Here is a 9,808-nt window from a genome sequence, read left to right as displayed (position 1 = left end):
GACCAGCAGCCCAGGGATGGCCCCACCCACAATGGGCTGGGCCCTCCCCCATTGATCACTAACTGAGAAAATGCCTTACAGCTGGATCTCATGGAGGCATTTCCTCAACTGAGGCTCCTTCCTCTCTGATGACTCAAGCTTGTGTCAAGTTGACACAAAAAAGCAGCCAGTACACCTCCCCAGACTCCTCCCCACATTCCACTTACTATCTCTGTGAATGGGTGAATGGGACACTTTAGGGGTCATATGTGAGGTGAATCATATGGTATCTGTCCTTTCGGAAGAAGGAGAAGAGAGACTCATTCTTCCATACCGATGCGTGAGGAAAACCTGATGAATTTCCTCTCATTAGCCCAGTTTCTGAGGCAGAAGTTGACAACCAGGGTGCTGGGAGAAATATGGCTTTCTCTCTTTGCCCGATACTCTCTCATCTCTTTGTATTTTTCCTGTTCAATCTGAACGAACATTGACATCCAGACCCTGCAAACACCAATAGCCAATTGCATGTGCTTGTGCTTAGCACTCAACCTGGGCTGTAGTGATCCCGTTTGGCCTAATCTAGTCCCCAAATTCCTGATCTTCTTGTGCATTCAAAGACTTCATTTAGAGCTACATTATGTTAATGGGAAATGCCAACCGAAGGCACTTGGAAAGCAGAGACTGGAACGTCTCCGAGTCTGAGGCTAGCCTGGTCTACAGAACAAGTTCCTGAACAGCCGAGCTTAGGCACTGAATGCAGCAATCAGAAACAGAAAGCTGGTGAAGGTGTAATTGACCAAGGAGGTCATAGTCCAGCCTCAATGCGCAGCAGACCTTGCAGCTTTGGCCGCGTGGTTCTGGCTTTAAGGATAGAAGAAAGGGTTTATGAGTCACTGAGGCCAGACAAGTCCCAGGGGTGTCCTTGATGGCAGGGGCTTAAGAGGCCAATGAGTGAGGCTGTGAAGGTAAAGCCTGGATTGCCTCAGAGATCCTAAGATGTCAGAGATGCCAGAACCCTGGGATACCTGCTGGGGAAAGCTGCTAACAGGAAGAGGAACCAGCCTAAGAGAAAAAACTGCTGCAGTCCACAAAGCAGATAGGAGCTGGAGCTCTGAAGAGAGTTTTGACATCTGTCATGGAGATGAAGAGTTTGAAGTCTGCCCAGCTGGTTTTTGGTCTCGCTTTAGTCCAGTGTTTCCTCACCATGCTTCCTTCCCTGCGTTTTGAAATGGTAATGTATATTCCGGGACACTATATGTTATAAGTATGTGATCTGCTTTTTTTATTTTGATTTTACAGGGGATTACAGTTAAGACGTTGCTCGAATCTCAGAAGAGACTTTGAACTTTAGATTTTAAATAAGCTTGAGACTGTTATAGACTACGGAGATGTTTGAAGTTGAACTGAATGTAGTTTTGCATTAAGACATGGCTACAAGCCTTTGAGGGCCAGGGAGTGGAATATGGTGGTTTGAATGGAAATGCCCCCTCTAGGGAGTGGCACTGTTACATGTGGCCTTGTTGGAGTAGGTGTGGCCTTATTGGAGGAAGTGTGTCACTGCTGGGGTGGGCTTTGAGGTCTCTTATGCTCAAACTATACATAGCGAGACAGACCACTTCCTGCTGCCTGCAGATCAAGCCATAGAGCTCTCACTGGGTGGTGGTGGTACAGGCCTCTAATCCCAGTACTTAGGAGACAGAGACAGGTGGATCTCTGTGAGTTCAAGGCCACCCTGGTCTACACAGTGAGTTCCAGGATAGGCTTCAAAGCTACAGAGAAACCCTGTCTTGAAAAAAAATGTCGCACTTTCAACTATAGTCAGACTTTCCCTTATGGGACTGCCAGCTCACAAAAAAACAACACGGAGACTTCTTATTAATTATGAAAGCTTGGCCTTCAGCTTAGGCTTGTTTCCAACTAGCTCTTATAACTTAATTAACCCATATTTTTAAATCTTATTCTGCCATGTGCCTGTTACCTCTAACCTGTGCCATATGTCCTATTTCTTCAGTGTCTGACTGGCATCTCCCCAGCTTTATTCTTCCCAGAGCTCTCTCTCTCTCCCCAGAAATCTGCCTCTTCTCTCCTGCCTAGTTATTGGTCATTCAGTTCTTTTTAAACCAATCAGAGTAATATATGTTCATACTGAGTAAACAAATGTCCCTCAACACTCAGCTCCTTCTCCAGCACCATGTCTGCCTGCACGCCACCATGTCCTGCCATGTTGATAATGGTCTGAAACTGTGAGTCTTCACAGCAATAGAAACCCTAACTAAGATAGATCCTGCTGTGGAAAGACCCCGCCTGTGCACCAGAAAAGTCAGCTCTGTGGCTTTCTCTCCGTCACTGCATTGCCTTTTCTGGGACACCTGCCCTTCCACATCATGCCAGAGGAAGAACACCCAAAGATCCCCACTTAAGACTCTGACTGCCTGGGGTTCCTAGAGTGGCCTGAGATATCAATCATAGCTGGGCATCCTGGGACATCTCACATCCCTGCGCACACTTCCCTAACCTCCTCGGAATGCTTCCCTTGTGCAAGGGCTGCCAGGCTCCTACAATTCCTTAAGAGGAGAAATGATCCCAGGAAGAAGACACATAACTGAGAGGCAAAACAGACTCTAGGCCAGCATCCTCAGAAGGGCCGGTGAACTGCCTTCAGGGCCAAAGCCTCAGGTTCCCAGCTACCAGACAGAAGAGGAGTTCTCTTCTTAAATGGCCTGTAAATTAAAACAGTCAGGACATTTTCTCTCAGAAGAATAACATAGACTTTAGTAGTAGTAACCACCTTCTATGCTAGGCACCATGCAGGACACTTTTAATATATTTTATTAGTTCTTTGATATTGTCACGTATGTGTACAATTTATTTTGATCACATTCATTCCTTCTCCCTTCTCCCTCCTCCCAGATCTGCCTTCCACCAATTTCCAGTTTCATGTCTACATCTACGTCTACGTCTGTATCTATCCCAGAGTCCAATCTGTGCTGTTCATATATTCATGAGGGTGGGACCATTCTCTGGGTGATAATCAACCTACCAGGAGACTCACCCTATACGCCATCAACTGTGAACAGCTCCTCAGCTAGAGGGGTGGGGTGAGGCTTGAACTCCTCCCCTTCTATGCTAGAACACTGGCCAACTTGATCTTGTTCAGGTCCCACACAGGCAGTCATAGATGCTGTGAGTTCATGCGTGCCCTGATCATGTCAAATTCAGATGACACCCTTTCATCCTGGTCCTCGCTGACCTCTGGCTCTTTTAGTCTTTCTGCCTGTCTTCCAGGGTGGTCTCTGAAACTTGGGGGAAAGGAGCATGATGTAGATGCCCTGTTTGTGGCAGAGCACTCCAGAGATGCTTATTCCCTGTGCTTTGACTGTAAGTGTCCGCATTAACCTCCATCCACCAGTGTTTTACTTGCCTCTATGTGACTCCTTAGGAGTATTGTTCCCTGCACCAATGCCCCTTGTCCTCACTCCTCCCCACTGCTCTCCTGCCCCTTGTTCTCAGACAGCGACAGCCCTTCCTTCAGGGCCTTCGCACCTGAACTCATCGCTGCTCTTCCCACATTCTCTAGTCTTGTGTCTTCTCCAGCAGCCTCCAGGCCTCCCCACCATCCTCAGAAGAATCTTTCTCCCCTCAGGCACAAAGCCACCTCGGGTCCCAGCCTGTTCCCATAGCACCAATCACAGTGGCAACTTCCCAGAGTGCTTTTAGTCCTGTTTAGTTTCAGTCAGCAGATTATCGGCCTGGGAAGACAAGGCTTCATTTCAGTTATGTAGCATCCCAGGGCTTAAAAACCGTGTCTGTCCAAAGGTAACAAACAGCAGGCAAACCTAGGAAAGAACCTCAGCCTCTGTAGTCAGCAGAGATTTCGCATCAAAGAGGCAATGAAATACCCCCCACCCAGGTATTACTGGCCTGATGGCTCAGGATGGATGCAGAGCAAAAGTGGAAACTAGCGAGTGTTGGTGAGAAGGTGAAGAGGCTCAAGCCTTTGTAAAAGGCAGTGGGGGTGTGAGATGACAATGTGAGTGTGCCCAAAGAGCTCTACCCAGGCTCTCCAACCTTCCAGCCCCTGGATGCTTATGCCAAAGCACCGAGAGCAAAGTGCTGAAGGGATTTCCGCAAACCCTTGTTCAGAAGACATCAGCAGGTAGGGGCAGCCCGAGTGTTCACCCATCTGTCTATCAACTAGAGTGGCATAGAGCTCCCCAAAGAAAATAAATGTTGTCTCGTGGTGCAGAGCGTGAGAATCTACGTGCAAATGCTCCACATGGGAAATTTTGAGACTCTCCAGTATGTGCATTCTCAGGTATGTTTGTGTTTGTGTTTGTGTGTGGGGCGGCGGGTGGGGGGGGCAACCTTAGTTTCATGCCTCTTTGGTTTTTAAGACAGGGTCTCTCACTGAACCTGATGCTCACCAAGCAGACAAGGCTGACTTACTAACCAGCCAGCACCAACCATCTGCCCATCTCTACCTCTCCAGGGCTGGCATTGTAAACTCACATCATAATCAGGTTTTGTTTTGTTTTGTTTTGTTTTAATGGGTTCTGGAGATTTAACTCAAGTCTTCATTTTTGCACGGTAAGCACATCCCAAACAAGTCATCTCCTGGCCCCACTGGGGTATAAATGCTAAGCTTCTGGAGTTCAAATCATCCAGGAGTTTGGAGACATCCAGAGGATTCCATTAGGATGACGTGGGAGACATTGGCGTTCGTTGGCGTTCTCAAGCTCAGGGCTGCACAGGGTACATAGTTTGCAGGGCCCTGTCTGGAAGGAGAAGGCCGTGTTCCCTGTTAACAGGAAGTGACACAGAGAAACTGAATATGTCATTTGTCTCTGCCTTCTGCACTCTCTCTTACCTGCCGTGGTAGTTCTTGCTTCTTGTTTAATGTCACTGTCCCTTAAGCCCAGGGATCCTCGAGGGAGCTGCCTGTGTCTATTATGAAATCACTGCGCTTTTGATGAACAACAATCACTGGCTCAACTGTCCATCAGTCACCTGATAGGAGCATGCAGACTCAGACAGAGCAGCCTGTTATCTAAGTCCCCAGGGGTCAGGGACTCCTACAGGAGGATAACCTCTGTGCTGGGTACACTGATTGCTTGGTTAGGGATGGGCAGCAGTTTTACCCTCCCACAGCAATATGGTCTTCCATTCAGAATGGAGATGACATAACCCCTTATCTATGCCCTTGGTCAGACGGCCCCCCTCCGTAGAGGTGCAAGTTGGTAGTAGACAAAGATCAGTCACACACACACACACACATCGCGTATGCACTGAAACAAGCCATACCTGTCCGAGCAGAGGGACATGCGATGTGAGGAAGGGGGAGCAGACTGGATAAATGGTTAAGGGTCAAGAACCCATCCCAGCTGGGCAGGGAAGTGCCGGGACCACAAGTGAGTAGAAGGCCCAGTCCCATCGTCTCTCCAGACTGTGTGCACAAAGCACATTCAAACAAACCCAAACCAACAAACAAAACGATTGGCAACCCCAGAACATGACATCCCAAACCTGGAGACCTGAATCAGGGCCCCAAGAAACTACATTCACCAACACCTCTCTCAAAGTCACCCCATGCGGGATTCATAAAACCCTCCTAACAGTAACTGACACACTTGCAAACTTTTCTGATGGCCGCAGCCTAACCAGAATCCCCAGGGCAGGCTTGGTGCCTGTGTCCCACAGACCCAGTAATTCTCCGGGCAGGGAATCTTCGGGAGGCACAACCCACAGACCTACTTCTCTGCACAGTTCTTCTTAGCCTACGGTCCACTCTACCTTGTATATGGTCCTGACTCCTACAGCCTGGCTGGAGCAGGAAAGGATGTGTGACTCAAAGCCAGATTGCCTACAGGTGGGGCAGCACCCTGCAGTGCAGCTTCACACTGTGGTAAGTGGGGTAGCTGGGGTAGCAGTAGCAGGGACTCTTATGTCCAGTCAGAATGGGTTTCTCCAGAATGCACACTAGCAGTTAATGGCCATTAAGTCAGAGCAGTACAGGGAGCAGCCTGCAGTTACAGAACCGTGGCAGTTAAAGAAAGTCTCTCCCTCCCTGCCCCATTCTCTCTCTCTCTCTCTCTCTCTCTCTCTCTCTCTCTCTCTTTCTTTCTCTCTCTCTCTCGTCTGTGTGTGGGGGAGAGAGAGACTCAGAGGGACACATTGCATTGAGGAGACACTTAAGGATATTGGCTGAACTCCTGCTCCATTTGACATGGAGCAAAGCCATCCGATGTTCAAGGAGACCCTCCCTCACCGTCTTCACTTTCAAGGTCCTGTGACCTCTTTTTAAGGCTCTAGTCTTCCAAGCAGAAGAAGCATGGTCCTATTTGACAAATATGAAAGCTGGATTCAGGCTGACTAGGTAATTAGCCGATGTCACGACTATATAAGGATACCAAAAGCCCGTATGACCATCTCCCTGACAACACAGCATCCAGAACTCTAGTCATTCCCAGAGCATGCGAAGTGTGAGACAGAAGAGGGGAGGGCCAGCTGCCATAGAGACTGTGCTCCCATCTTTGGTTAGAGGCAGTGTATGTGGTAGGCCACTACACACACGGGGGCTGGCTACAAGGGCCCATCCTTTAAGGCTGTTTGCTGCCTGCAAGCCCTACCTGGCCTTGGGGTTGGTCGGTAGCTACAGGAACCTCATAGGAGGGCAGGGCAGTGACTGACTGCAGTGTTTGGTGAAGCTGCTGAGAAGGAATTAGGCTGTTTCATTCTAGGGATCAAAAGGAAAGAAGGTGGCCCTCAGGCTAACTGTGGGTGGGGACCCAGCCCTGGCCTCCTCCAGAAAAGGGGGAGAACCAGCACTTCTCATGGGTGTGAGCTCTGCAGCCTGCAGGCTGCTCCCTGCGCTGCTCTGACTTAATGGCCATTTGTGGTTAATGCACACAGATGCCAGGATCTTTTCAGAATTATTCATTCCTCGCCACATTCCCCCAGGGATTGGCAAACGTTGTTGGGTTTGACTTTTAATAATGTACTTAGCTGTAAATGTTGTGAACCAGGCTTCAGCTACAGGGTGGGGAGCTTGGGAAGTGATTAGTGGGGTTTCTGACAGGGGGCCCAGAGGGCTTGTCTTAGGAAAGGATTTCAGGCCATTGTTTTGAGGATTCTTCTCCGAGCTGGGAGCTAGCTCAGATAGGAGGAATGCACCCCTCTCTCTCTCCCATCTGTCATCTCTGCAAGATGTTAGGTTGCCCTAGCTAATGGCTCACCTCGGGCCACTGGGCATTTGTTTGAAATTCTCCTTCTCAAACTTGCTCTGCAAAACCTTATATGGAATATTCCAGACGTTCACTTTTGTTCCAATACGTGAATAATATTCAGCTCCAGAAATAGATTATAAGGAATAGTCTAGAGATCCATTCCCGTTCCAATAAGATAATAGTATTCGGTGCAGAGGAGATAACATCTAAGAGACCCCACACACCTCTGTAAATAGAGCTGTCAAGTCAGATCCGAAGGCTTTTAGAATTTTTTCTCACGATACCCCTGCAGATCTAGAGACAGCATTTTCTGTGTCGCACGCCCCAGGTTTCGAAGATGGTGGTATAAGCGACAGCAAGGATAAAGGACGGCTCACCACCTTCCCCCACACAAAGGGACAGTTTCCGTTTCTATTGGCTACACTGCGCTTCCCAGTAGGAGGTACACCATGTGTCGTCTGTGTGAGGCTGCAAGAATCGTCTCTCTTTGGCCTTGTTCACTGAGGAAGAAGGCCTGCGCTGCTCACCAAACAATTCCACCAGTCAATGAAGTTACTCAGGCCAAGGGCCTAGCAGGTGGAAGGTGCCTGGGAGTCCCTCCTCTTCCTCCAAGTGAGACACACGTGTCCCCAAATACAAGATAGTGACCTGAGAGCCATGTCCTCTGTGCTCTCACAGACACGAATATGGGGCAGTGTGACTCCCTTTACCCGTTTGCTGGACTCAGTATTGTCAGCCGTGTAGAGAAAAGTCTAAGAGCCTAGAATGTTAGATATACTGACTTTCTGCATTCCCCCATTATTTCCATCACCCAGGGCTCTGGCAAAATGTCTAGCCACCCCAAGCACTGGCACTTCTGGGTTCCATCCCCCCTTCCCCACCACCCAAGCATGTGCCATCAAGCATTCAAGCAACTTACACAGCCACCCAGGGCCCTCAAGCCCTGCGTGCATCATGGTCATGTGATGTACGCATGCTGCAGCTACTTAAGCCCTTGTACGCACACACTAGGCAACCTTTAAGAGCAGAACATGCTCGCTCAATGCTCTCTTCCTGCACCAACTTCCTCAGGCCTGCGCACGTGTCTTTTTCTCTCTCAGTAAACTCTTAAAGTGGGCTCTATTGTGTGTCTCATCATCCGTTCTCGTATCTGGTAATTTCACCCCCAATTTTGAGTATTTGAGTCCAAATTTAAACCAGGCTGGTGTGTTGAGCATGCCCAGAGTACACTTGATGCTCTAGACTCTTGAGGTCAGTTTCACCCAGGTTGTTCATAACAAAATATGACTGAGGGCCGCTACTGTCTCAGTGTAAATAATAGCATACTCCCCGAGTCTTCTCAGGTGGATAATAAGCTATGTGGTCAACAGAGACACGAAACAAGAAAGGGACCATAGGAGAACAAGCTTAAACCACCTTGCAAAAGGCCAGGTGCTATTCCTTTGCTAGGCACATAATCATCTGAGTTCCATCACCATTACCACCCTCATCATCTTCACCATCCACAGTCATCACCACATCACCATTGCCACACCCTAGCCACCATCCTCATCATCATCATCCTCCTCCTCATCATCATCACCATCACCATTGCTATCACCTCCACCATCATCACTGTTACCACTTTTACTATCACAATCATCGCCTTCACCATCACCACCATCACCATAAGAGGAACACTCGTCCATTGATGGTGGGAGTGCAAACTCATGCAGACACTATGGAAATCAGTGTGGCGGTTCCTCTGGAAGATGGGAATTGATCTACCTCAAGGTCCTGCTGTATCACGCTTGGGCATAAACCCAAAGGATGCATCATCCTATCACAGAGCCACTGGCTCATCCATGTTCGTTGCTGTCTATTCTAATAATCAGAAATTGGAAATAACCTAGATGCCCCTCAACAGAAAAATGGGTGAAGAAAATGTGATACATTTACACAATGGAGAAATATTCATCTCTTTATAAAAAAGGTCATGTCATGGAATTTGCAGGCAAATGGATGGAACTAGAAAAAAAAAATCATCCCAAGTGAGATATCCCAGAGCCAGAAAGACAAATATGGCATGCCTTTGCTTATGCATGAATAGTAACTATTACAGCAATGATAATCAAGCTACAGTCCAGAGAGCACAGTTGTTAGGTATAGAGTCGGGACTGGGGGTGCAGATAGATCTCATTAGGAAAGGGAAATAGAATAGACAGATATGGAGGAATGGGGCAGCTGGAATGGGGTGATCAAATGGGGAGGAGGAAGGGAGAGAGATTGTGGGAGGGAATATGGGGAGAGACAGCTATAAGTAAGGACCATTTCGGGGGTGGTATGGAAACCTAAAATATAGACATATATTAAGTTAATCTAAATGAAATCACCAAATCATGGGAAGACAGTGTCCCAACGGGCCATCTTTTGCCACCAAACGAAGCTTTCAGTGCTGGGATTGGGTTGCATCTTTTTGAGTTGTGTGCCAAAGGAGCTCCATGAGAACCCCCAAACAACCCTGGCTGCTGCCAAGACCAAAACTATAGGCAAACAGATGGCAAGTCCCCATTGCTGAAGACAACATTTCGACAACTCATCGAACACGGAGATGTTGAGCTGGTGTC

The 9,808-nt window shown here is 48.3% G+C and overlaps 1 long non-coding RNA gene across 1 annotated transcript; it reads left to right on the top strand.

The window, feature by feature from the left end:
* The first annotated feature begins 816 nt into the window (after nt 1–816).
* Nucleotides 817–8,313, top strand: LOC148123288 (uncharacterized). Its single transcript, XR_015737459.1, has 3 exons — nt 817–1,210; nt 4,055–4,294; nt 7,531–8,313. It is a non-coding gene; the product is annotated as an uncharacterized LOC148123288 (long non-coding RNA).
* Nucleotides 8,314–9,808: the final 1,495 nt, after the last annotated feature.

This window comes from Myodes glareolus, chromosome 1 (assembly GCF_982192425.1).
Source record: "Myodes glareolus chromosome 1, mMyoGla1.1, whole genome shotgun sequence".
Taxonomy (NCBI): Eukaryota; Metazoa; Chordata; class Mammalia; order Rodentia; family Cricetidae; genus Myodes; species Myodes glareolus.
The sequence above is the reverse complement of the archived record's forward strand: the minus strand, read 5'-3'. Positions and strand labels throughout refer to the sequence as shown.